Raw genomic sequence first — 26,218 nt, 5'->3', positions numbered from 1 at the left:
GTGTGTCAATTTGTCAACTTGAAATGAAACTTACTACACAACTCAAGTTGATTCGTATCTGAATGTGTTAATTCAGTACAATTCTAATTAATTTGAGAAATCTTTTTAACGTAATCTTTCGATTCGACCGTAACCTGAATATTACTGACGCCGACTTTCAGGCACATTGAATTATTCACACATTCGCGCCGCTGTTTTCACACCTATAGAATCAATACCAACTATAACTCTACAAGAATCAAGAATCACAAGTATGTGCATTATACAGTTATTATCTCTATCAACATGAATTTAAACTCTTAACAAAAACACGCAACTAATCATTTGCCAACTCTAGCATTACCAAAAAATTCAGGCATTGTTGATTGAAAACCCTTGAACCCGTATTATTAAGAGTGTTATAGCACGACGTCGGAATCCACTCGCGAGATGTACTAAAGGTAAATCCAGATAATCCAAAATGAAATAATTGGACTTTGACATAGTCTGAATTGAAATAGATTGACAAACATGACTAACAGCTTTCAACCCAGTCATATTTAGAGATTATACGCACATTGATTCGAAACAAGTAATGAAACATTACAACTCTATTCGCGACCTGTCTTTACGTTTGTCAAACAGAGTTTCAGAAATATAATCACTACGACATCTCAACATTGTAACATCTTGCCATCAACAAAAGAATAAAATACAAAAACCTTGTCAAGTCAATCCGTTTGTAACTCACCGAACCAAAGCAAAAAGTGTCCATATGAAAAGTAGACAAGACTACGCAAGTAATCACTACAACCCACAAACATATCAAGTTCGGTTTTAGGCATATGCCACCAACTCGTCTTTTTTGTTCAACTGTAAAAGTCGTTACTATGCCGCAAGACCAAGAAATTACTTTGCGGTATATTTTGTAAGACAAAAATAATTACTTCAAGGTGTCGGCGACTTGAGATTAACATAATATATTTGAGTATACGACATTTGAAAGTATGACCATCGTAGTTTCTTACAATCGAACGCAGGTGTTATATCGAAAATTATCGTGATGTAAACATAAGGATTGTCACATCGATTGAACATATGAGATTTTGTAATGGTCTATCATGACTTGATTATTAAATTATTCGCGTTAATTAGACCCGGCGTTGTGGTAAAGGTTATTATGACAGCAACAAACTTTTCAGTACCGTTGTTATTAACATATTGAGTTGTAAAACTATGCCTGTCTGAAATGTTCTTGAATGGAAAATTATTCCACCTTGGTACATATCACCCTGCGTATCGCGGATATCAGAAAATATTTTACAAATGTAATTGTCTCCACTAACCAAGACTAAAGATGAAACAACAATTTCCTTTGTTAAACAATAACCGGTACAATACTTTATCATCGTAATCAGCAGTGAGAATTGAAACACTTTCGCACATTATCCGGTGTCAAGATATCACACTAGGTGAATTGACATATACAGCCGCTTGATTAATACCTAATCCATTCGCACCATTTCACATACTTTGATCATTACAAAAGTAAATTGGAATATGTTTGCTAGATGCATTCAATTCAGTTAGAAATGTCTGGTACACAACAATCGTAATATCAAGGAAGTACTTGCTACGCTGTAATCCACTTAACGTGTTTTGCATTGTTGTTCATTTGTAGTATTGATTGTTTTTGAACCCCCCAAATAATAATTCCCGACATGAAACCAAACCGCTGAAAGTCGTTACCATCACAACGAAACAATTTGTACGATGTTTGTCAAATGCATCCTATAGTTAGGTGTACTAGAATTATTTGTGTAACACATACGCCGACAATGCAATCGAAAATTTTTCTGTTGTCATTCGCTAAAGTAAATGTCATCACAATACTCATCAAGCTGTCATCTTTTTAGTCAAGATTACATCCAACTTGTAACTGTATCGTTTAACTACCGGGTTGCATCAGTTTGCTATTTTTGTCATTTAGTGACTGCTGAACATACCAAACGATACACATTCACTTACGAAATACTGTGTTGGTCGTAATTTCCATCATCGTGATAATCGAAGTACATTTGTGTCGAGTTCATAACAACCGACTACTTCTCTATGACATGACGAATTTTTGAAAAGTTATGCTTAGAAGATTGGTTCATCTCGCGAAAAATAATATACCACTCATATTGATACTGTTAGTCCATTGACCGGTATTTTCAAACGAGTCGATTTTCAACCGAGCAAAATTTATTACTTGGGTTGTCCTGCTTACTATATTTAAATGTAAACTCACCCGTCTTTCAACAACAAACAATGATAAAAAGTACACAAGCAAATACAACAAGTTTTACTTTTGTTGGACACTAATTATTATTCCACACATCTCATTTCATACTAAGTGTATATGAAAGATATTCACGGCACACGAAAATATTCGCTCATGCTACGAACATACGCAATGATTGGTGACGCTTTCACACTATTTCGATTCAGTGTAACAAAAACAACAACAACAATTTCCACTCTCTTGACTTATGAAAACAACAGACGAACCTTCATTCAATATTTTGTTTTTGTCAACTAGTTACTTTTTCATGAGACCCCCCCACAACTCTTACAAAAGTACGAAAGATATTTACAAAAAGTAATCAACTTTACTCGATATTCTCACATTACGAAACTAAAGAATGGTTGGTTTGACTCTACAAACTGTTTCGTTACCTCAAGACCTTTATTGTCTGAATGGTTGTTCATGTGTCTTAAGAACCAAATAGTTCAACACAGCACTAGTACCAACAGTAACATCAGAGTTGTTTACACAAAAGTTTATATGTGCGCAGTATGCGAATACCACGTGTAAGTCCAGCACAATTGCGGTATCCAGCCGAGATTAGTTAACACCAATTTATTACAACGGAGCCACGTAAACTTTCGTGAATGTAGGGCATACTCACTTCTCGAGATTCTGTCAATGTCATAGCAATAAACCAGCTACTCCAACAACAGAGTACATACGTTTTCTAGTAACGACTCTCGAATCTTACACACAGATCAATCAACTTTGCTAACGAAAAGTGCTGAGTCATCACATGATTATCCTCACAGCAACCAGTAGATGGAGCTGTATTAAAATGTCCCTAACCCTCTGCACACCAGTGAATGATTGTTTTGTGAATCGAGTTGTTGTTCCGCGTCAAGTCTCCATGTTGAAGCGTACATTAAACAGCGCAATCCAATTAAAACCATGAATCTATTTTCATTTCCCCACAAACTGTCACATACAGAAAAATAAATTTTATTCCGCCAAAACATACTTGTAACCAATCGCTTTCATTAAACACACAACACCATAAAAGTATTCACTTTCTACAACATAGACATTCCGATGTAGTCAAGAAATATTTTTATTAATCATCGACTTCTGTTTACGTCGTTAGTGTGTGCATGTCATACATGTGGGGACCGTATTAAAATGGATACGACACGACTGAATGCAAGGAGATAGAAGTCTATCGCATAGATTTATATGTGGTCTTCGCTACGGTTTCAAAAAACTAATCATCTCTTTTACATTGATCGAGACCGAGCAAGTTAGTTAATGGCCATGATTGTGTTTGTCATATGCGAATGATAGGGTTACTGTCAAATCAACATACAACAATCTTCTGACGATCATAATAGCAATTTCATTTTCCGCCCCTTCGTAACTGTATACGCACGAAAAGTATATTGTACAACTCGGCAACTACGTTTAACAAGACCAATCACACTACCAGCGTTGAACACAAGATACCTACCCAAGTCAAGATATCATACTGGTTTGGACAACTGACGTTTACCTATGTAAAATTATCATTTTCACTTGGAGGTCCACCGTTACCTAACTAAAATACCATTATCCTTTGGAGATTTATCGTTTACCCAGTGTAACAAACCCCTTTTCACTTGGAAATATATTTTTTCTCTGGGTAACAAACCTTTTTCACTTGGAAATATATTTTTTCTCTTGGTAACAAACCTTTTTCACTTGGAAATATATTTTTTCTCTGGGTAACAAACCTTTTTCACTTGGAAATATATTTTTTCTCTGAGCAACAAACCTTTTTCCCTGAGCAACAAACCATTCTCACTTGGTGGTCCGTCGTTTAGCCGAGTAAAAATATCATTTTCCTTTGGAGATCCGGCGTTTACCCAGTGTAACAATACATTTTCACTTGGAAAAATACTTTTACCTAGAGTAACTAATCATTTTCTCCTGGGTAACAATCCCTTTTCGTCTGGAAACTATCATTTAACTGAGTACCAATACCGTTTTCACTTGGAAATACATTTTTTCCCTGGGTAACAATACCATTTTCGTTTTGAAAACTGACAACCACACCGGTCAATTTGATATTTTTGTATATTGTTACAACAAACAGTGACGGAAATATACACAGACAACCGGTTTCAGAGTATACCCCATCGGTCGTATCACATCAATATCATCGGTTAACCACATACAATATGCTCTTGTACACTGAAATGCATGTTTTGGAAACTTGGACAATAGGCCTCGATAGTTCTGTGATGTCCGGGTTCGTGCTTTGGATTTTCCAGAGTCAAAATGTCTGAATAAAACACCTCCTCGACGACGGTTGGTATGTGGATAACGGTGTTCGGAAAACGGTTGGATTTATGTCACCCATCGCGATAACAATTCCTGGTCGAGTTTTCCTCCGGCATGTTTGCTATATTGTGTCTTTATTGGTCAATGTATGTCTCGACATTCAGTTTGAAATCGGAAATGATAAAGTATGTAACCGGATCCGGATATCAACTCTGAATCGATAAACCAATGAACAATATTCAAAGTAAACATGTCACACCCTGTGTTTCCACGAAAAAATACCATCCAGACATACGTCGCGCTTCTTTGCCTACACCAGTATACGCGTAAATGGAGGTGTGTGACATTGCATGCAATGTGTTGGTATACAAACATCGGGGAGTAATCCTTCGATCCACAGACATTATCATAGCCGGTAATTTTGATGCAGATCGAATGTCATCACACCCGATAACAATACCAATAAACCACATTGCAATGACTCTGAGTCAATCTGAAGCATGACAAAACGAAAATGGTATTGTTACCCAGGGAAAAAATGTATTTCCAAGTGAAAACGGTATTGGTACTCAGTTAAATGATAGTTTCCAGACGAAAAGGGATTGTTACCCAGGAGAAAATGATTAGTTACTCTAGGTAAAAGTATTTTTCCAAGTGAAAATGTATTGTTACACTGGGTAAACGCCGGATCTCCAAAGGAAAATGATATTTTTACTCGGCTGAACGACGGACCACCAAGTGAGAATGGTTTGTTGCTCAGGGAAAAAGGTTTGTTGCTCAGAGAAAAAATATATTTCCAAGTGAAAAAGGTTTGTTACCCAGAGAAAAAATATATTTCCAAGTGAAAAAGGTTTGTTACCAAGAGAAAAAATATATTTCCAAGTGAAAAAGGTTTGTTACCCAGAGAAAAAATATATTTCCAAGTGAAAAGGGGTTTGTTACACTGGGTAAACGATAAATCTCCAAAGGATAATGGTATTTTAGTTAGGTAACGGTGGACCTCCAAGTGAAAATGATAATTTTACATAGGTAAACGTCAGTTGTCCAAACCAGTATGATATCTTGACTTGGGTAGGTATCTTGTGTTCAACGCTGGTAGTGTGATTGGTCTTGTTAAACGTAGTTGCCGAGTTGTACAATATACTTTTCGTGCGTATACAGTTACGAAGGGGCGGAAAATGAAATTGCTATTATGATCGTCAGAAGATTGTTGTATGTTGATTTGACAGTAACCCTATCATTCGCATATGACAAACACAATCATGGCCATTAACTAACTTGCTCGGTCTCGATCAATGTAAAAGAGATGATTAGTTTTTTGAAACCGTAGCGAAGACCACATATAAATCTATGCGATAGACTTCTATCTCCTTGCATTCAGTCGTGTCGTATCCATTTTAATACGGTCCCCACATGTATGACATGCACACACTAACGACGTAAACAGAAGTCGATGATTAATAAAAATATTTCTTGACTACATCGGAATGTCTATGTTGTAGAAAGTGAATACTTTTATGGTGTTGTGTGTTTAATGAAAGCGATTGGTTACAAGTATGTTTTGGCGGAATAAAATTTATTTTTCTGTATGTGACAGTTTGTGGGGAAATGAAAATAGATTCATGGTTTTAATTGGATTGCGCTGTTTAATGTACGCTTCAACATGGAGACTTGACGCGGAACAACAACTCGATTCACAAAACAATCATTCACTGGTGTGCAGAGGGTTAGGGACATTTTAATACAGCTCCATCTACTGGTTGCTGTGAGGATAATCATGTGATGACTCAGCACTTTTCGTTAGCAAAGTTGATTGATCTGTGTGTAAGATTCGAGAGTCGTTACTAGAAAACGTATGTACTCTGTTGTTGGAGTAGCTGGTTTATTGCTATGACATTGACAGAATCTCGAGAAGTGAGTATGCCCTACATTCACGAAAGTTTACGTGGCTCCGTTGTAATAAATTGGTGTTAACTAATCTCGGCTGGATACCGCAATTGTGCTGGACTTACACGTGGTATTCGCATACTGCGCACATATAAACTTTTGTGTAAACAACTCTGATGTTACTGTTGGTACTAGTGCTGTGTTGAACTATTTGGTTCTTAAGACACATGAACAACCATTCAGACAATAAAGGTCTTGAGGTAACGAAACAGTTTGTAGAGTCAAACCAACCATTCTTTAGTTTCGTAATGTGAGAATATCGAGTAAAGTTGATTACTTTTTGTAAATATCTTTCGTACTTTTGTAAGAGTTGTGGGGGGTCTCATGAAAAAGTAACTAGTTGACAAAAACAAAATATTGAATGAAGGTTCGTCTGTTGTTTTCATAAGTCAAGAGAGTGGAAATTGTTGTTGTTGTTTTTGTTACACTGAATCGAAATAGTGTGAAAGCGTCACCAATCATTGCGTATGTTCGTAGCATGAGCGAATATTTTCGTGTGCCGTGAATATCTTTCATATACACTTAGTATGAAATGAGATGTGTGGAATAATAATTAGTGTCCAACAAAAGTAAAACTTGTTGTATTTGCTTGTGTACTTTTTATCATTGTTTGTTGTTGAAAGACGGGTGAGTTTACATTTAAATATAGTAAGCAGGACAACCCAAGTAATAAATTTTGCTCGGTTGAAAATCGACTCGTTTGAAAATACCGGTCAATGGACTAACAGTATCAGTATGAGTGGTATATTATTTTTCGCGAGATGAACCAATCTTCTAAGCATAACTTTTCAAAAATTCGTCATGTCAGAGAGAAGTAGTCGGTTGTTATGAACTCGACACAAATGTACTTCGATTATCACGATGATGGAAATTACGACCAACACAGTATTTCGTAAGTGAATGTGTATCGTTTGGTATGTTCAGCAGTCACTAAATGACAAAAATAGCAAACTGATGCAACCCGGTAGTTAAACGATACAGTTACAAGTTGGATGTAATCTTGACTAAAAAGATGACAGCTTGATGAGTATTGTGATGACATTTACTTTAGCGAATGACAACAGAAAAATTTTCGATTGCATTGTCGGCGTATGTGTTACACAAATAATTCTAGTACACCTAACTATAGGATGCATTTGACAAACATCGTACAAATTGTTTCGTTGTGATGGTAACGACTTTCAGCGGTTTGGTTTCATGTCGGGAATTATTATTTGGGGGGTTCAAAAACAATCAATACTACAAATGAACAACAATGCAAAACACGTTAAGTGGATTACAGCGTAGCAAGTACTTCCTTGATATTACGATTGTTGTGTACCAGACATTTCTAACTGAATTGAATGCATCTAGCAAACATATTCCAATTTACTTTTGTAATGATCAAAGTATGTGAAATGGTGCGAATGGATTAGGTATTAATCAAGCGGCTGTATATGTCAATTCACCTAGTGTGATATCTTGACACCGGATAATGTGCGAAAGTGTTTCAATTCTCACTGCTGATTACGATGATAAAGTATTGTACCGGTTATTGTTTAACAAAGGAAATTGTTGTTTCATCTTTAGTCTTGGTTAGTGGAGACAATTACATTTGTAAAATATTTTCTGATATCCGCGATACGCAGGGTGATATGTACCAAGGTGGAATAATTTTCCATTCAAGAACATTTCAGACACGCATAGTTTTACAACTCAATATGTTAATAACAACGGTACTGAAAAGTTTGTTGCTGTCATAATAACCTTTACCACAACGCCGGGTCTAATTAACGCGAATAATTTAATAATCAAGTCATGATAGACCAGTGGTTCTTAACCTTGCCCACAGCGCCCCCCAGGGGGCGCTGGCGATTTTGAAGGGGGGCGGAAGCGCTCAGGGGGCGATATGGGGGGCGCTGGGCTCAGGGGGGCGGTATGGGGGGCGCTGGAGAAAAATGGCTTCGCAGTAGATGATGTGGTGATAGGACATATCCTTGATGAGTATTCAGAGCAAATTAACACCGAAAACTTCGTTACATATAGCCTTCAAAATCATATAGGTTTAATTGTCCATGGGCGCCTAGATGACTGACACCGAATGTTCCTGTCTTGGCAATCTGAACCCAAGAAGACGAATTCCATCTGGCAGGGAAAAATTATATGTCAGTGAAGAAATACCAATCTGAAATCGTGTGCGTCTTTTAGTTTAGTACGATTGGGCGACAGGGATATTGCTGTTGGGCGATATCCCCGTAGAGCGATTCTATATTTTTTGATATTGCAGACAGGGGGTCACAAAATAACATCATGCAACGAAGTCATACCAACGGGTTCGCCCGCCCGAAAATGTTTACTTATTAGTAACGGGCCTCACAGTTTCCAAGAAACCTCACAATGTTCGCTTCAAGTTTTGCATGATGAGTCTGCGCACACTCGACATCTCACTGCGCTGACCCTTGGACAACAGTGCGTAACGACTAAAAAATGGTAATAACTTCGGATTTGTTGTGCGCAACGTAGATTTTCTGTGCGCAGAGACCGTGTCAGCACTGCGCACGTGCGCAGCTTAGAGGGAACATTGCACCTCACTCAGCTCTACCGGTAAATGTGTTTACGTGAGCAGGAAGAGGATAAAAATTGATCTCAATTTACATGCAATTCCCGATTATATTGACCAATTTAATCATTAATCAGTGAAATTTTTCGCGCTTCGCGCGACTATGTGAGATTAGCTGCCTCAGTAAATGGACACCCAATGTAGATACCTAATAGGCTATCAGCAAATAGCGGACAGCCTAATGGGGCTCTGGGAGTGAAGTCCCCCGGAAGTTTGGTTTATCACCCGATGGGGGCCCTGGACCAACGTTTTTTGTTTGGAGAGGGGCTGACGAAGTGCTGTTACGGCCCTGGTAACGAATAATTGTACCTGCGGGCACGCCCGAATATGTTTAATTATTAATTACGTGCCCTTTATTTTCCTATACAACAGCTCACTCAGGGCTACTGGTAAATCTGATTACGTGGGCTGAGAGGATAAAAAGTTTATAGCGACTTATTTATGTAATTATCACCTATTCATTCATGCATTATAGAAAATTTTGGTACCTAGGGCGACCAGGCCACACAAACTTTGCTGACCATCAAAATCACGATATGGGGTTCCTTGGGTCGAAGCCCTCAGAGGTTCAGTTTATCACGCTATGGGTGCGCAAGGCAATCGTTTTTAGGGGGGTTGACGAAGTGCTGTTACGGCCCTCCCTCTTACTCATTGTCTTTATTACATTCCTTACAAAATGAAGTTGGGGGGGCGCTGGAGCACGATGATTTTTGAAAGGGGGCGCTGGAGGAAAAAAGGTTAAGAACCACTGTGATAGACCATTACAAAATCTCATATGTTCAATCGATGTGACAATCCTTATGTTTACATCACGATAATTTTCGATATAACACCTGCGTTCGATTGTAAGAAACTACGATGGTCATACTTTCAAATGTCGTATACTCAAATATATTATGTTAATCTCAAGTCGCCGACACCGAGAAGTAATTATTTTTGTCTTACAAAATATACCGCAAAGTAATTTCTTGGTCTTGCGGCATAGTAACGACTTTTACAGTTGAACAAAAAAGACGAGTTGGTGGCATATGCCTAAAACCGAACTTGATATGTTTGTGGGTTGTAGTGATTACTTGCGTAGTCTTGTCTACTTTTCATATGGACACTTTTTGCTTTGGTTCGGTGAGTTACAAACGGATTGACTTGACAAGGTTTTTGTATTTTATTCTTTTGTTGATGGCAAGATGTTACAATGTTGAGATGTCGTAGTGATTATATTTCTGAAACTCTGTTTGACAAACGTAAAGACAGGTCGCGAATAGAGTTGTAATGTTTCATTACTTGTTTCGAATCAATGTGCGTATAATCTCTAAATATGACTGGGTTGAAAGCTGTTAGTCATGTTTGTCAATCTATTTCAATTCAGACTATGTCAAAGTCCAATTATTTCATTTTGGATTATCTGGATTTACCTTTAGTACATCTCGCGAGTGGATTCCGACGTCGTGCTATAACACTCTTAATAATACGGGTTCAAGGGTTTTCAATCAACAATGCCTGAATTTTTTGGTAATGCTAGAGTTGGCAAATGATTAGTTGCGTGTTTTTGTTAAGAGTTTAAATTCATGTTGATAGAGATAATAACTGTATAATGCACATACTTGTGATTCTTGATTCTTGTAGAGTTATAGTTGGTATTGATTCTATAGGTGTGAAAACAGCGGCGCGAATGTGTGAATAATTCAATGTGCCTGAAAGTCGGCGTCAGTAATATTCAGGTTACGGTCGAATCGAAAGATTACGTTAAAAAGATTTCTCAAATTAATTAGAATTGTACTGAATTAACACATTCAGATACGAATCAACTTGAGTTGTGTAGTAAGTTTCATTTCAAGTTGACAAATTGACACACTGATTGAATATTTTCATGATTTGTATCACGCAAAGTCAACGACTGTTCCGAAGTCTCAAAACATATAGCGATCACGTGCAAGTGTCAAATTGTTGGTTTTCGAATCACGGTCTGCGCTGGTACTGTTATTCATTACTTATTACTTGATAGGAACAACCACCGACATATTACACTGTAGCGATTGGGATGTATGTAATGACAAGACGCGAGAAATGGCTATGTCTTTGGTGTTATCTTGTGAGCGATCGTGGGATTTGTAACCTATTTCACACGTTTTGAAGTGTTGGTTTGTGAACGCGGTTATTGTTGCTATTCGAATCACCGTCTACGCCGGCTCCGTGGTAAACTAATTACCAAGCGACTGATTCCTAGATTTAGCAAACTATTTCACACCCTTTTTGGTGAAAGTACGACATGCCGCCCGCATTCTATCAACGAAAGTACGAATCATCGCCGCGTCCATAAGAATAACGATATATCATTGTCGTACTCGCCGTAATTTGGAATATACACATTAACTAAGGATCAATCACATGACTATTTACTTGATACATATTCAACACCGGGCGAGAGATGCCTATACCCGAAAGGGCGATTCACGGTCGCACCTATAAGACACAATAGCCGCATGCCACCACCGCCATAAGAATAACGTTATATCATTGTCATACTCACCGTAAACGTTGGGATTAACTCGAATCGGTCATATTTAATAATTTGTAATATACACATTAACTAAGAATCAATCACGTGACTATTTACTATTCCTGCTACCTATTCAACACAGCGCGAGAGTTGACTATACCCGAAAGGGCGATTCACGGCCGCACCCATAAGACACAATAGCCGCATGCCAGCTCCGCCATAAGACGCAATAACCACATGCCAACTCACCCGTAAGAAATAAGCGCCGCATGCCAACTCACCCATAAGACATAAGAGCCGCATGCCAACACGAATTTCCAAGCCGCGTGCGAGCGATCCCTATACTGAAAAGAGTTACCGTGCGAGAGGGGCCATAAGACGCAATAGCCGCATGCGAGCGGGCCCATAAGCCATAAGGAGCCGCATGCCAACACGAGTTTCCCAGCCGCATGCGAGCGGGGCCTATACTACCCCATGCAAAAATTAGCCGCATGCCACCGATCGACTACACTACTTTCGGTTCGGTTCCCGTCGGAGGTTTGTCCGGGCTCCTCTTATTCCGCCATGAGGCCCGAGAATGACTCGACGAAAGAAAGCACTCACAAGTTATGGAAAGCGCGAGCAAGGGCCGTGGCCTCGAAAATGATCAACATCGAGAGTAATTGTGACGGCGGGCACTCTAAGCCGAGGTAGATGTCAGTCTAAAAGACGTTTTGCACCTTATGTTCCAAAGACGTAAGGCCAAAGCCTCAACACAAACATGTGGGTTTTCCATACTTTCGAAAAACCTTTGTGTCAGCTCTCAAAAACGATTTCTCCCAGCAAGCATTTTTCACTTGCGAAAAATACGCTGTATTTTGGATAGTAGTGCAGAACAGATTATAAGACCTGGTCATCCAAGCACTAGTAGACGTTCTTGTACAAATTCCCAACAACATTGTTTGGCCGAGAAGGGTTTTAGTGAAATAGTTGAAAACAAAACGAACGAAGAAAGTTGCCTTTTCAATGAGACACTTAATAGCTTAAGCTACCTAATAGTCAATTTGTTGCACATCTAAACAAAATGTTGTTAAGTAGGCCTATCTTCATCTTCTTTATGTATAACAATTTTCGATTAGATTGTGCGAATGAAATTTATTTTACAAAAAAAGTGTGAATGGAGCTCAAAAAGGTTGAAACGCACTGCTGTAGGCTACAAGCTGTAATAAGTCAGAAAATAAGTTCACCGAAAGTGCAGACGTACGATAAAACGAATGCAGGTTGCAAACATTTTGACATTTTTTTGGCTCAACGCTACAATATTGACATATTGGAAATATCGCCCTTCTCATTACCAATGTCATGTTGATTATACTGTGCTTGCTGTTGTATGTTACTTTGTTCTGGGCTGCCACTCCATAAAGATTCTTCGTGCTGGCCTGCCACTCAATAAAAGAGTGCTTCAGACATCTAGTATCGGATATTCCACTGCAGGTACCATTCAAATCAGCAATAACAAACAATCTAGTAGTAACTTGTCAATATGTATTTCGGTGATGAGATAAGAACCATGTCAAATAGCCATGGTAACTAAATATGGTTTTCAAGATTGATTCAATTTGAAGAGTTATTTTTGCGGAGATTGGACAATGGAAATTGTTTTTTCAACATCTATTCAAAAACGACACAGTTATTTTATCAACTGCTAGTGGACCGGATTACATTCAGTTCTGCACAGATGAAAAGTGCAATCTTATCAGTTGCTGACGGATCGCAGAGGCTTGTGCGTAGTTTGTATGCTAGCCTTGTGGTGTAGAATCACACATGATGGGATGGATCCTAGTAAATTCATCAAATAATTCCTCAACCATGCCACGTTGACTGAGAAAGTTGTACATTAGGGATCTTCAAAAATGATTTTTTTCTCAAATCGTACTGGCTACTTGATAAAATTGTTAGGTTACCTAATTTAAGCCGACACACAAAATTTGGTTCAATTCCAGCCAGTAACCGCTTTGCTACAGGAGAAGTAAGTTTCTATTTATTATATAAAAATAAATAATAAAAAATTTGAAAATTTTCTGTTCACCCCATGAAAGTGTTAGGCTGTCTATAGAAACGATGCTCATTTTTTTTAACGGTAACCGGGAGGAACCGCAGTAAACCTCCCCCCCGTTGACGCTTGTGACAGCCCCTTGGGTTTGCACCAAGGTACTATTGCCACAAGCGCCCGTAATAGGGCACTTAAGAGTCATAGGACTCAGAAGCACCCATCAGGGTTTGTTGCTTCCGTTTTTGCTTTACCTTCAAGTTTCTTCACTTTTTAGGTGCCAACGGCTGGCACAAGTAGGCTTAGGCTGGGGGCGTCTGCGGCCACTTGTCCCGCCGCCACCGTACTTGTGCCTGGGATACTGCCCCGTCAAGCGGTTTCAGATCCCGGGGTCGGAATATGAAGGCCAAAGGCCATACTCTTCCTGGGTGTCAGAGTGATTGGAAGTATCGGTTGTACCGCTAGGGTTTCGCACCGCCCAGCGTCCAGTAAGGCGATGCTTATTTTTTTTGTAGGCTGCCGCAGCGAGCCTTAGTGACATCAAATAATATAATGTCAGGAAAGATAGGTATATATATATTTAAATTTCAAAATATTGCCAGAATTTTCCATTTATTCGTTTTTATGCACATGTCACATTTTATTACCGAAAATTGCATGAAGCGTCCCCGAAGAGAAAATTTTCAATTAACTTCGGCTTTGCGCCTCCCCTCAGATGCTTTCACACCCGCCTCCAATTCGAGAACCACTGCACTGAAATATATGTGGGATAGTAAAGCTTGTCTTGGTCGCTGCATTTCGAGCAGTGTGCAACTCAAATGGCCTTGATGTTGGGCGAAGTTAGCAGTTTTTCTGGAATTCGCCCGCATTTGACCTAGTGTTTCGTGTTTCGACATAATTAAATTCATTAATCTCGTCGACATGCTCGGCAAAAACTAAAAGGACGGGTTTACCCCTAACTCCAGCTCCAGTATACAAATATTAAGTGCTCTAAACCTTCTTTGAATTTCAGTATTCGGCATTCTCTTTTCGACATGCCCGTTCATCCTTTCCTGGTGATAGATATGATGAGTTGGGAAGCGAGTGGCGCAGTTGGTTAAGCACCAGCGTCACGACACCAATGGCAGTGGGTCGAATCCCAGTTTGGACCAACTTCTATGTGTCGGAGGTTTCTCTGGGCTCCTCATTGCCGACCTCACTGCAGTTGCAGTGCATTGAAAAAGCCCAGATTGAAAGTGAGCCGTGCTAGAAGTCGGCAGCAACGACAACGATGGGGACGCGTGGGAGCGAGAGAGACCGTCTGAGTGAGAGAAAGAGTGAAAGTCGTCCTCAAAAATACTAAAGACAAGGAATTATGAACTTTACAAATATTCGTGACGTGGCGCACAAAGCCTGAAAAAGGCAATAAGCGCCACTGTAAATGTGCCATTAGTAATAATAATAATATGATGATGAGTCATATAGTAATCGCGAGCACTGATTGACTTGTATTAGAGATTCAGAAACACCTCACGTAACAATTTGAAACATGTAGCCTACCGTATAATGCTTGCACACTCCGCGCAATTCAACATAACCTAATTTTTCAATTTTAATATAATAGCGCCCTTCTCACTCTTAGCCGGAATCGGAATCGTGCGATCCGCACGAAAGAAATTTGTTTATGGTACATTTGGGCGATTTTAATATATTTCCACTACCGATACAATCGACTATCATGATCGGGTGTCAAGAAATAACAGCATGCAACCAACTGACTAATAACATTTGGCCCACCGAAGATGCATTATCATTTATAACTTGCCCTAAATTTTCAAAAGCACTCTCTTAATGAACCCTACCGGTGTATCTGATCACCCCAGCTAGCACGCCCACTTGGTATCCAAGTAGAATTTAAGTGGTTAGGTGGGATGGATAAACGGAATAGGTTAGTAACATGTGACCCACATCTAAACCAAGCGGGATTTCCATCCATAAAGATGCGTGGTTATACCATACCAATCCCAGGTAGATTGCAATAAGTCTATCTTCTCATTGTACGTATCAATTTGAACTCGGGGGAGTTTTACTTGCTGAGTTTTTGTAATCATATCATCTTGAAACATGATAAATCCACATATAGAGGAGCTTAGACTTCCCATATATCACCCACACAGGAACCAATCTTATTTTCCATCAATGTTATTTGGTTTATTTCATCGAATAATATGGTGGTTCCGTATGTAGTAAAGTTTTCTAGCTATTATGCGATCCCTGTTGGTTGCTCGAACATCGAACATTAAAACCCCTACCATGCTTTACTTCGTCAATGTGATTTGAACTGTTTAAAATTGACCGTTTGTCACACTGAAGTGAACTTAAATTTCCGTTGCTAGAGTACTCAATTCCTCACAGCGTAGATCCCATTACCTTTATCCCTTATCTGTATCTACTATTTTTAACTCAGGATTAATTTTACTCGTAAAATTTATGTGATCAAATAATTTGAACTTGTGATTTTCGTCAATGAAGACGGGTCGATTTTCCATACGGTTCCCACATGTGACCGAGTAGTTTTCCGAAATAGATGCTTCTTTTATATTCTCCTACAGCAAGGTTAATTCATCTATATAGTAAAGTCATATTATAATCGGTTTCCGATTTATTCATTTGCGATGATGGTCGCTGGGGCACTTCCAAATTGAATTCCATCTCCATATGAATTGAATTCGTGTACTGGTGACGATAGGCGATTAAGAATCGGGCGGCTTCGGTTCGGTTCCCGTCGGAGGTTTGTCCGGGCTCCTCTTATTCCGCCATGAGGCTCGAGAATGACTCGACGAAAGAAAGCACTCACAAGTTATCGAAATCGCTAGCAAGGGCCGTGGCCTCGAAAATGATCAACATCGAGAGTAACTGTGACGGCGGGCACTCTAAGCCGAGGTAGATGTCAGTCTAAAAGACGGCAACTGGGCGTCGGTCGGCATCCTCCTACCTGTTCATTACATCGCTTTGTGTCTTATCGCATTGTACATTGTGTGTGTCTTGTTCAGTTGAAAATATAACTCAACGATTACACTTAAACAGTGATGACGGCCTCACTCACCCACCGTAAAGGTTATTATATACTCAGATTGCCGTATATATTGGTTTGAGTGAGTAGTTGTAGCAGGTATGTACTGTACAGTACGCAATGTTAAAGTTAAATGAAGTTTAGGTTTTACCTGACATCGCATTCGCACATGTCTACGTCGCATATCGGCTCACTTTCACTGCCACTGCTACATGGACCGGGGTCGCAATATTGTCTTCTCTACCAGCGTCACCTACATGGTTCCCCATAAAATACCTCTATAATATGGGGCCAAAAGGTACGGGTCCGAATAGGTTTCCCCACCTGGTTACAGAGATGAGCGGATTTGAAATTTCTATGTCCTAATCCAATCCAAATCCGAACCTTCAAATTCAAATCCAAATCCTAATCCATAACTTTTCCATATTCAAGTCCATGTCCAATCCTAATCCGATTCCAACTGAAAATTCAGAAAAAAAAACTAATTTATGCAATGGAGGGATTCGAAAATTTCCTTTCACAACCAACGATTCACTTGATTCAAGATAACCTAGTAACCATAAGTACATTAATAACTGATCTGAATAAAGTTTGTCGCCATTCGCCGCACGACATTTCAATTTCCCAGAAATTACATAAATCCAATCCAAATCCTAATCCGTTCTGAAAAAAAATGTATAATCCAAATCCAATCCAAATCCGACAAAATTTCACAAATCCTGTTTTTTCAAAACCTAATCCTAATCCATGCTCATCTCTGCCTGGTTACCATAATTCATCTCACCTTGATACCTTGTGGTACCCTATCTGGGACATGGGCTAAGAGAGGATAAATATTTGATAATAATATGTGATACTGCTACTATTAATTACGGAATTCATTCGTAAATTTGAAAATTTTCGCGCTCGGCGCGACAATATGCAATCCCAGCATCTATTCGTAACATTGCGACTTGCGATGTCGGTACGAACTAAAAAGGCTTTTGTTAAGAGTATAATCGTCTGGACTCCGTAGCTCACCAGGAATGGATATGGACAGATTAACATAGGTATTTCGCGTCCAGTTAGTTCATTACGGCTATGCCCTGGAATGCGGCCTCGGGTTACATAAGTAATCGAAATGGGCCGTGATTAGCAAAAAGGTTGCCTAACTCTGTATTAGATGATGTTCTCTTTTTGACATGATGAAAAAGTGTATGGGGGGGGGGCAGCGGGGCGCAATATTTTCGACCATCCTATAAGGGGGGCGCATGTCCAAAAAGGTTGAGAACCGCTTGACCTAAACTTTTGGTTCTCAAACTTTTTTCGACAAGCCCCCTTTATGACAGACAAAAATTTCGCCCCCCCCCCTTATCGCGATAATAATAATGAAATCGATCAGTATGCTCGCAATCTCAACGGATAGTTTGGTGGCATTGAAGGTCGTGGCTGTTGATGATAGAATTCTGAAAGACGAAATTTCGGCAATATACAAAGCAATAACCATGAAACCAGGGTAAATCGCGCCAAGCGCGATTTTTTTTAAAGTTAACTGTGACTTCACGCCCCAGTTCAGAGGCCTCCATACCCACCAAAGGGGGAGCGTCCCCAGTTAGAGAACCACCGACCTTGAGACTATATGAAAAGAGTAATTTCTTGTGAATTTAATTGTTACTCATACTTTGCCACATTGCCTTTATTTTGAATCTGGAATACGCATGCGAGGTACGTAAGCAGCGCAATCGTGGCATATTAATGAACATGCTTCAAAATAAACAAAAGTCCCGTTTAGTTGATACAGCCTATGGTTTTAGTCCACGCATCAGCATTCAAAAAGCAGGTTTAATATTATGAATTCCAGGCAACCTTTCGCGGGCCGCACAGAATGGCTTCGCGAGCCGCATTTGGCCCGACGCCCGCACTTAGCCAAGGTCTGTTCTACGTGTTGCCGATACCCATCAATAAACCACGGTTATGATATTCACCTGGCAGTTAATGGAAAGGAAGCCTGAGAAAGCGAATAAATTGATTTTATAATACCATCGCGGCTCAGGTTTCGTTCGGTATAACAAAAGTCGGCGATTTGTGACTGCAAGTAATGCCCGTCTTACAGAAAAGCTATTTTAATACGAAACAGAGCATAAGTCCGGAAATTATCCTTAATTCGAGTGTTACATTCGTTTCGTAATACGGGCATTGGTTTTGTTAATACAGGACCGATTTGAATCATTTTTTGATCTGTAAATCGATGACAATAACCGTCTATGTTCGTTTACCTTCCCGATTTCTCTGAAACCCAAATGAGTTCACGATTATGTTTTTAATGTCACAGCCCAATTGTCATGTACTTACTCCACTGATAGTACTCATCTAATAAGACATATGTAGGTTACTCTGCACCATTTAGCAAGGCATATTGTTACAGATGGAGAAACTGCAATTGAAGATTGTCGGAAGATATTATTCGCTCAACTGAGGTGCATGATGGAAAGTGGTACCATATCTGACATGCAAATAATTCGCCTGCTAAATGAATGTGGAGATGCTATTGTTCGACAAATTAAGAATGACGTTCACAGGATCATAATCAACGATGACGGCATGTTGCAGAATGATCAAAAATTATTGGCAACCATGATAAAGAGGCTATCACCTCTTAGAGAAGTGCGGGTTTGGCAATTCACTCTGGAACCATCAGAAATACAACGCGTGAAAGACTGCCTCGATTCTGTTGATTTTTTCAAGGTGATGATAAGTAGATTTGATCGTGAAGCCCTATGACAATAACTCCGATATCGAGAGTTATTTTCTTGTGTGACTGTTCAAGCATCTTTATTCGCTGTAAAATATGCCAATATCGCACGAAAATAGCAGGGGTGGCAACAACCTGCCGCCGTAGAAGGGAATGCGTGTGGCCGTAGACTAGTGATTCAATTAGTATGCGTTGGCGGCCGTCATCATGCAATTTGAATTTACGAATTGACTACCGATTTCTTGAGTTATTTTAATTAACCATGAAATTTTTTCGCGCTGCGCGCGCTTCAATTTGGCTTCATTTTTCGATTTTAATATAGTAGAGCCCTGAGAAATCAGAGCCAACAGTACCGTTCCGAACGGCAGAGGATAATGACGCGCCCCATATCAACTCGGGAACGTGCGCTCGTCCACTATACCGACAATCCTGATGGGAAGTCAAGAAATAACTACATACAACAAAGTGACTAATAACAATTGGCCCGCCCGAAGATGCATCATCATTAATAACTTTCCCTAAATCTTCGAAAACGCCCCTTCCGTCATCTCTACCGGTCAATCTGATCACATGGGCTGAGAAAGGATAAATTTCTGATAGTAATATGCAAAACCACTAATAATAATGACGAAATTCATTAGTCAATCTGAAACTTTTTTTCGCGCTTGGCGCGACTATGAGCGAAACCCATAACATGATCAGAACAGTGACCTCTCGCGATTTCAGTGCGTATAATAGGCCTATATATGATTAAATAGATTAGTATGGAGTTCACCGGAAATGGACATAGTAGACACTTTAACATGGGTATTTGGCGTCCAGCTAGTTCATCACGACCACGCCCTGGAATGCGGCCGTAGTCAACACGAGTAGTCTAAATGTGGCCGTGAATGACAAAAAGGTTGACCACTCCAGGAAAATAGTAAATAAAATCGACTATACCAGGAATCTGAGCATCGTCGGTTCATCGAGCTCCAGGGGTTCGGCGAACCTAATCCAGGGGATCGACGTCTATGTCGTCTGAAACATTAACACGCTACTTAAAAAAGATAATATGTCTTGAAGTATTGTCCAGCCAAAAATTGATTGCGTCTTACCTGATAGTAAATAAGGATCTGCATGTTTGACGGGTGATGTAATGATGTCATATGCGTTTAAAAGAGAATGAACAATTATGTACATGCTGGCAACATTCTGATATTGTTTTTATTCTCTCACGACATTCATTTCCCTCACTTTCACATTGTGCATGAAATGACAAAAGTGCAGTAGAAACTGCCTGATATCTTTTTTTTCCAGTATAGGCCCACTGCTCTCATGAATCAATCAGGGTGTGATTTATTCTCTTTTCTGTTATTTGATTTCGCAAAACCTCCTGTATCATAATATCATTTTTGGCTCTTGAAAAGCACGGCAATACTTGGTACATTTAACAGGTCTATCTGTGTACGGTCAGTAGTCAGTGTACGGTGTCTAATTTAATATTACTGTCATATCAAAATTGAATTACAAATTAATCAAATATATTCAATTTCTGTTGCAGACCCCTCGCAAACTAAAGATTTTATTATCCAAAACTGACTATCGATTTAGCATGAAAATTTGTCTCTAAGATTTTGGTCACTAAGTGTTTTTGTAGAAAGTATCTGCTTAGTTAGACAAGTTTGTGATGCACCCTTTAATACCTTTTCGTATTGGTGCACCCCTTGCATATTTGGTGATCCTAGCAGGGTTGTAATGACTCGAGTCAGACTCGAGTCACGATTTTTTTGTGACTCGACTTGACTCGAGTCATTTTCTTGAAATGGGAAAATGACTCGACTCGACTCGAGTCAATATTTGGAATGACTCGACTTGTACTCGAGTCATTACGCATGACTCGACTCAAGTCATTGACTCGGCTTATTTTATGTGACTTGAAGGTGAAGAAAGTTGCGAATCACAATGGTTAGATCAACGCATGTGACGAATTCGGTCGACATCGCTATTTGTCACCACTGCTTTCGTTGCACTCGTTTGATATCAGATATGCGCCGCCGTAAAAACAAAAGACAATGGTACATAGTAGCAAAGAGCAATGCATTGTACAAATTCATCCAGTGATGAAGAGGTAATAGATCCTCCGCCAACAAAGTACTCAAGGCATTTCAATTATACAAGCAAACAATCGAAGCAAAGTCCAATTAGAGCCAAAGAAATGACTATCAGATGGTCAAGTAGCCTACTTGGAAGAGACTGATAACCTCATGTGTAGATATAAAGGCGATGATTCTTTGCATTTTTGGCCGACTAGAATGGATGAGTATCTAATGCTCTTCAGTGTGGTTCAAAATTGCTTTTCAATTCCTGCATCTAATGCACCAGAGGAACGTGTATCCAGTGGATGTGGATTATTCTAAGGCAATGCCGCCTCAACATATATGAGAATCTCCTTTCCACTTTAGTATTTTTCAAGTGTAACTCATTGATTTGATCTGCTGTCTGTGAAAACACACAAGACCCTCCGTCCGTTTGACGTTTTGTTAGGTATGTGCATTGTGCACGTGATAATAATGAATGGCTAATGTTGTGTGATATTTGTACAATAGGGCCGATCAAAAATACCTTCTTTTTTATTCTGCGGGGTGGCTACTTGATAAAATTGCTACGTTGCATAAAAAGAACACTGAATCTGGCCTAATTTGAAAAAGTGGAATCAATGATATGAGAGGAGAATATTTTGGATTCGAAAATACATGGAGTATTTTTAGTGAGAAATGATTTCATTTAATATAGTTACATACTAGCAGTAAGTCGACTATTTTTTCATATCCAAAATATTCCACTCTAATAACTCCACTTCTTCTAGTTGGAATGGAGCCAAATATTCTATGAATCATATTTTTACACAATCTAACAATATCATGAGGTAGCCGGTATATTTCGAAAGTCTCTATTTGTAATTAATCCAAAATATTTTCTCTTAGCATTGCTTTCTACTGGTTGGAATTAAGCCAAATTTAAGTTCTTTTAGATAATCTAACAATTTTAAGAAGTAGCCTCTTTTTTGAGATTCTGTCCTCATTTTTGAGAATTTTTTGGTAAATGTAGGGCAAATTCGACGCAAAATCGACTAAGACAACAGTAAATCAGCACTAAAGTAACGCTCCGGCGACTATTTCGGCAGCTGAGCAGGAAAGTTGACCTTTTTTCTGGTCAACCACCTGATATGATGTGAAAGCAAAACTGTACCTCTACATAAGCGTTTATCTGTTGATTCTTTACCAGCTTGTATCTAGCTAGACGTGAATTCGTAGGTCCTCTATCAGATAGTATGTAGACGTGAATTCGTTAATTCTCTATAAGCTATTTGTGAGCGGTCGTCGATGTGCTCGTAATAAAAACTGAATGCTTTTATTTGTGATATATCAGACTGACAAGACAGATATTTGATTTAAAGTTCTAAGGTTAGTAACGTTATCGTATTGGCGGCCTGTCTCGTTTATCTGTAGCATCGGTATATGAGGCCAGGAACTGTCTGTTATCTGCCTAACTAAATAAACTTGTGCCAAGACTATGATAGGGACAAAATAAGCATGTTTGACAAGCAAGGAATTCGATATCAGCCAAGCAGGATTGAAAACATAAGTTGAACATGACTTCAATACTGTGACTTGGACTCGACTCGAGTCATAACACTATGACTCGGACTTGACCCTTAAAACGGTGACTTGGACTCGGACTCGAGTCGGTGATGAATTAAAAATGACTCGACTCGACTCGAGTCAAAACCACAAAAGTCAGATTGACTCGTGACTCGGAACCATGTGACTTGGTTACAACCCTGGATCCTAGTGTGCATCATGCCCCTCGGCTGAAGAACACTGCTACAGGGTATATGCAATATGCATGGTCCTATTTCAAACTCCTATATAGGACCTTAAGCATATACGCAGCCATGTGATTAACTCGTATATGCAGAGCTATAGGCGGTGATCGGATTCTGCTGGTTTCATAGAATCACCTCCTGAAATGTTATGAGATCAGCGAGCCGGGTAGCATTGCTGGTTACTATAAAACGTCCACTGTTAGGGTCCTTGATACCATGCAGTGTTACTCGACCTTTTTCGTTGTGCTACACTCTTTTAACGTTTACTCGAAACTCTCACACCCCTGACCACTTAACACACTGATTCCGCATAGTATCATGTTAAATTCGCTACTGGGAACTTCACACCGCGGAAAGCCCTTGTGGTGATCTGTGACATCACTCAATTGTTGATATATACCTTGCGTATAAAGGTTTTTAATTTCAGTAGCAGAACACGCCCGCATGCTTAGCCTACTATCCATGTACGAAAATCGCGAGTATAAATGCTAGGATATGTTATCGGGATTCCCAGTATGATTGGTTTCTCCGATTATATTTGTTGTTTCATACAAGCTATTACGGTCCAATTATTTATCCAATCTCAGCCCAAGTGATCACATTAACCGGTGGATCTGATGGAGGGGTTGTCTTCGAAAATTTTGAACACAAAATTATTGATGATGAATTGTTGGATTCTTAATGATGACTTGATTGCATGTTGATATTTTATGATCTCTCATCAGGATTGTAAAAATAGTCGATAAATAGGCTATATATATATTGGAATCGCCCAAATGCGCACGATTCCGACTTGGTATTTTAATAAGGGGTACATCATTCTCCTCTACGGTTCGTATTTGTACGGTGGGGCTCAGATTATACTATTCTATTAAAAACGAAAAATCCAAGTTCTCACTATCCGCGGCAAGCATGAATACAATTTTCAAGTGTAGTTAAAATCTCTGAAACATTTGGGAACATTTGATTAGTTTACTTGAGCTTTAAAGGGACATTCGTCTCCGCAGAATGACAAATTGGCACCGGAGAAAATAGATTTCCATTGCGCAAAAGTGCAGTTTTTACGCTTGACAAAATGCCTTTTTAACAAAAAAAAGTTCTCGCTTCAGGTTATCTAAATATTGACGGAATAACTGAAGAACGACATGAGTGTATATCATAGTCAAATATCTATTTATGCGCAGTATAACAGTATAAAAATCTTAGATTTACTTCCAACCAAGTGAAATATTCAAGGGTAAATACAGTGATTTTAAGCTTTTTTAGGGGTATAAATATCTTCTTTTCCAGAGCCAATCTGGCAAAACTTATGTGATATTCGTAATCAGCAACCTTGAAACCACTGGCGTAGCCAGGGAGGGGCGAAAGGGGCGGTCGCCCCCCCCAAATTTTTGGAATTTTTTTTTAAATCAATAGATATTACAGTATTTTGGCGTAGATGTATGTAACCTCAAATTTTTCTTCGCGCTTCGCGCGATTTATTGTTCATTCATGTCTTGATTTTAATATCACGAAAAAAAAACTCTTCCGCAAATACCCATTATTGAATTTAGCTGCATTCTCTATTATGAAAATACAACAGTACCAGTAGATACCCTACAGTAGCCCGAATTCGTTGGGTTGATTGAGTCTATAGGAGTGTCAGTTCAGTATGGGGGTTGGGGACTGATAGCTCCGGCAACTTCCGTTCCGGGACACACATACATATAAGTAGGCTACATGCGACTCCGCAAAGTGCGCTTCCAAAATGATTGACGGCCATAAAACCGACCCATGTATTCCGAAAGCCTTCGAGAAACATTTTCGGGTGCTTAAATGGCTGCATGGCGCCTAATGATCCTGTCCCTGCAATCAGACCCCTCCAACATAAATGCGACTGGCACAGGAAAATATCACCACCTCTCGTTAAAAAGTGCTGATTTGAAATTGAACGAGTCTGATCAAAGGAGTGTTATTATTTGGTCTGATTTGTATCAGCGATTTCAATCGTTAAAGTATAATAGCGTCAATCTGTACCAGAGGTTACGAACTAACCGCGTGCTTCAACGAAGTGATAAGAATGGACACCACTTACTCATATAGGCGAACCAATATTATTGATCAAATTAATCCTTCATTTATTCAAAAAAAACAAACATTTACGTTCTGCGCGACTATGGCCGAAATTTAGACTGATTGTTCATCACTTAATGTCAGTGATTTGGGCTCGTCCGCGAAACGACCACCTAATACAAGCTTAGTCGGCAACTGGAAACTTCCGTCGGGCATATGTGTGTGTGCGTTCAAGAATCGCATGTATGAAATTTCCCATGGCAGTATGTACGGTTATGCGAGATGTTCCCACGGGAGAGCTCCCCTAGAAAAAATTGTTTTTCTGGCTACGACCTTACGTGTGCGTGATCTCTTGAGTGGTGACAGCTTTCTCCGCAAGTCATGAAGTAACATCAATAAATGACAACTGTCCTGTCCGGCGTCCACCCTCTAGAACAGGGACGGCCAACCCGGGGCCCGCTAGAAGGTTTTAAGTGGCCCGCGGGTTAATTCTCGAAATTACTAATATTATCAAAAAATAAATTGCCAAAACCAAATACCCAAATTTTGTTTAGCTTGACCGCGAAATTTGGGATTTTGGCGACTAAATTATCAGTTTCGGCGCATTGGCGTAGCCAGGGGCCAGCCACATTTTCGTAGATCGTCCTATATAATGTACAATATTTCGCACGGCTAGGTCGGGGATCCACCAGAAGTCTTCATGTCATAATTGTTATTGATTTTGATACGTATTTATATAAGTATTGTTTTCACCGTTACCTATTATCCGGTACTCTCCTATCGGAAGAGTAAAAAAAGCTCATCAACATTCATATATAGTTCATATGGAACATAGTTCAAGATGTATAATTAAGT

The sequence above is a fragment of the Botryllus schlosseri genome, chromosome 5 (genome assembly GCF_051294905.1).
Source record: "Botryllus schlosseri isolate E-star chromosome 5, Bs_hap1, whole genome shotgun sequence".
Classification (NCBI taxonomy): domain Eukaryota; kingdom Metazoa; phylum Chordata; class Ascidiacea; order Stolidobranchia; family Styelidae; genus Botryllus; species Botryllus schlosseri.
The sequence above is the reverse complement of the archived record's forward strand: the minus strand, read 5'-3'. Positions refer to the sequence as shown.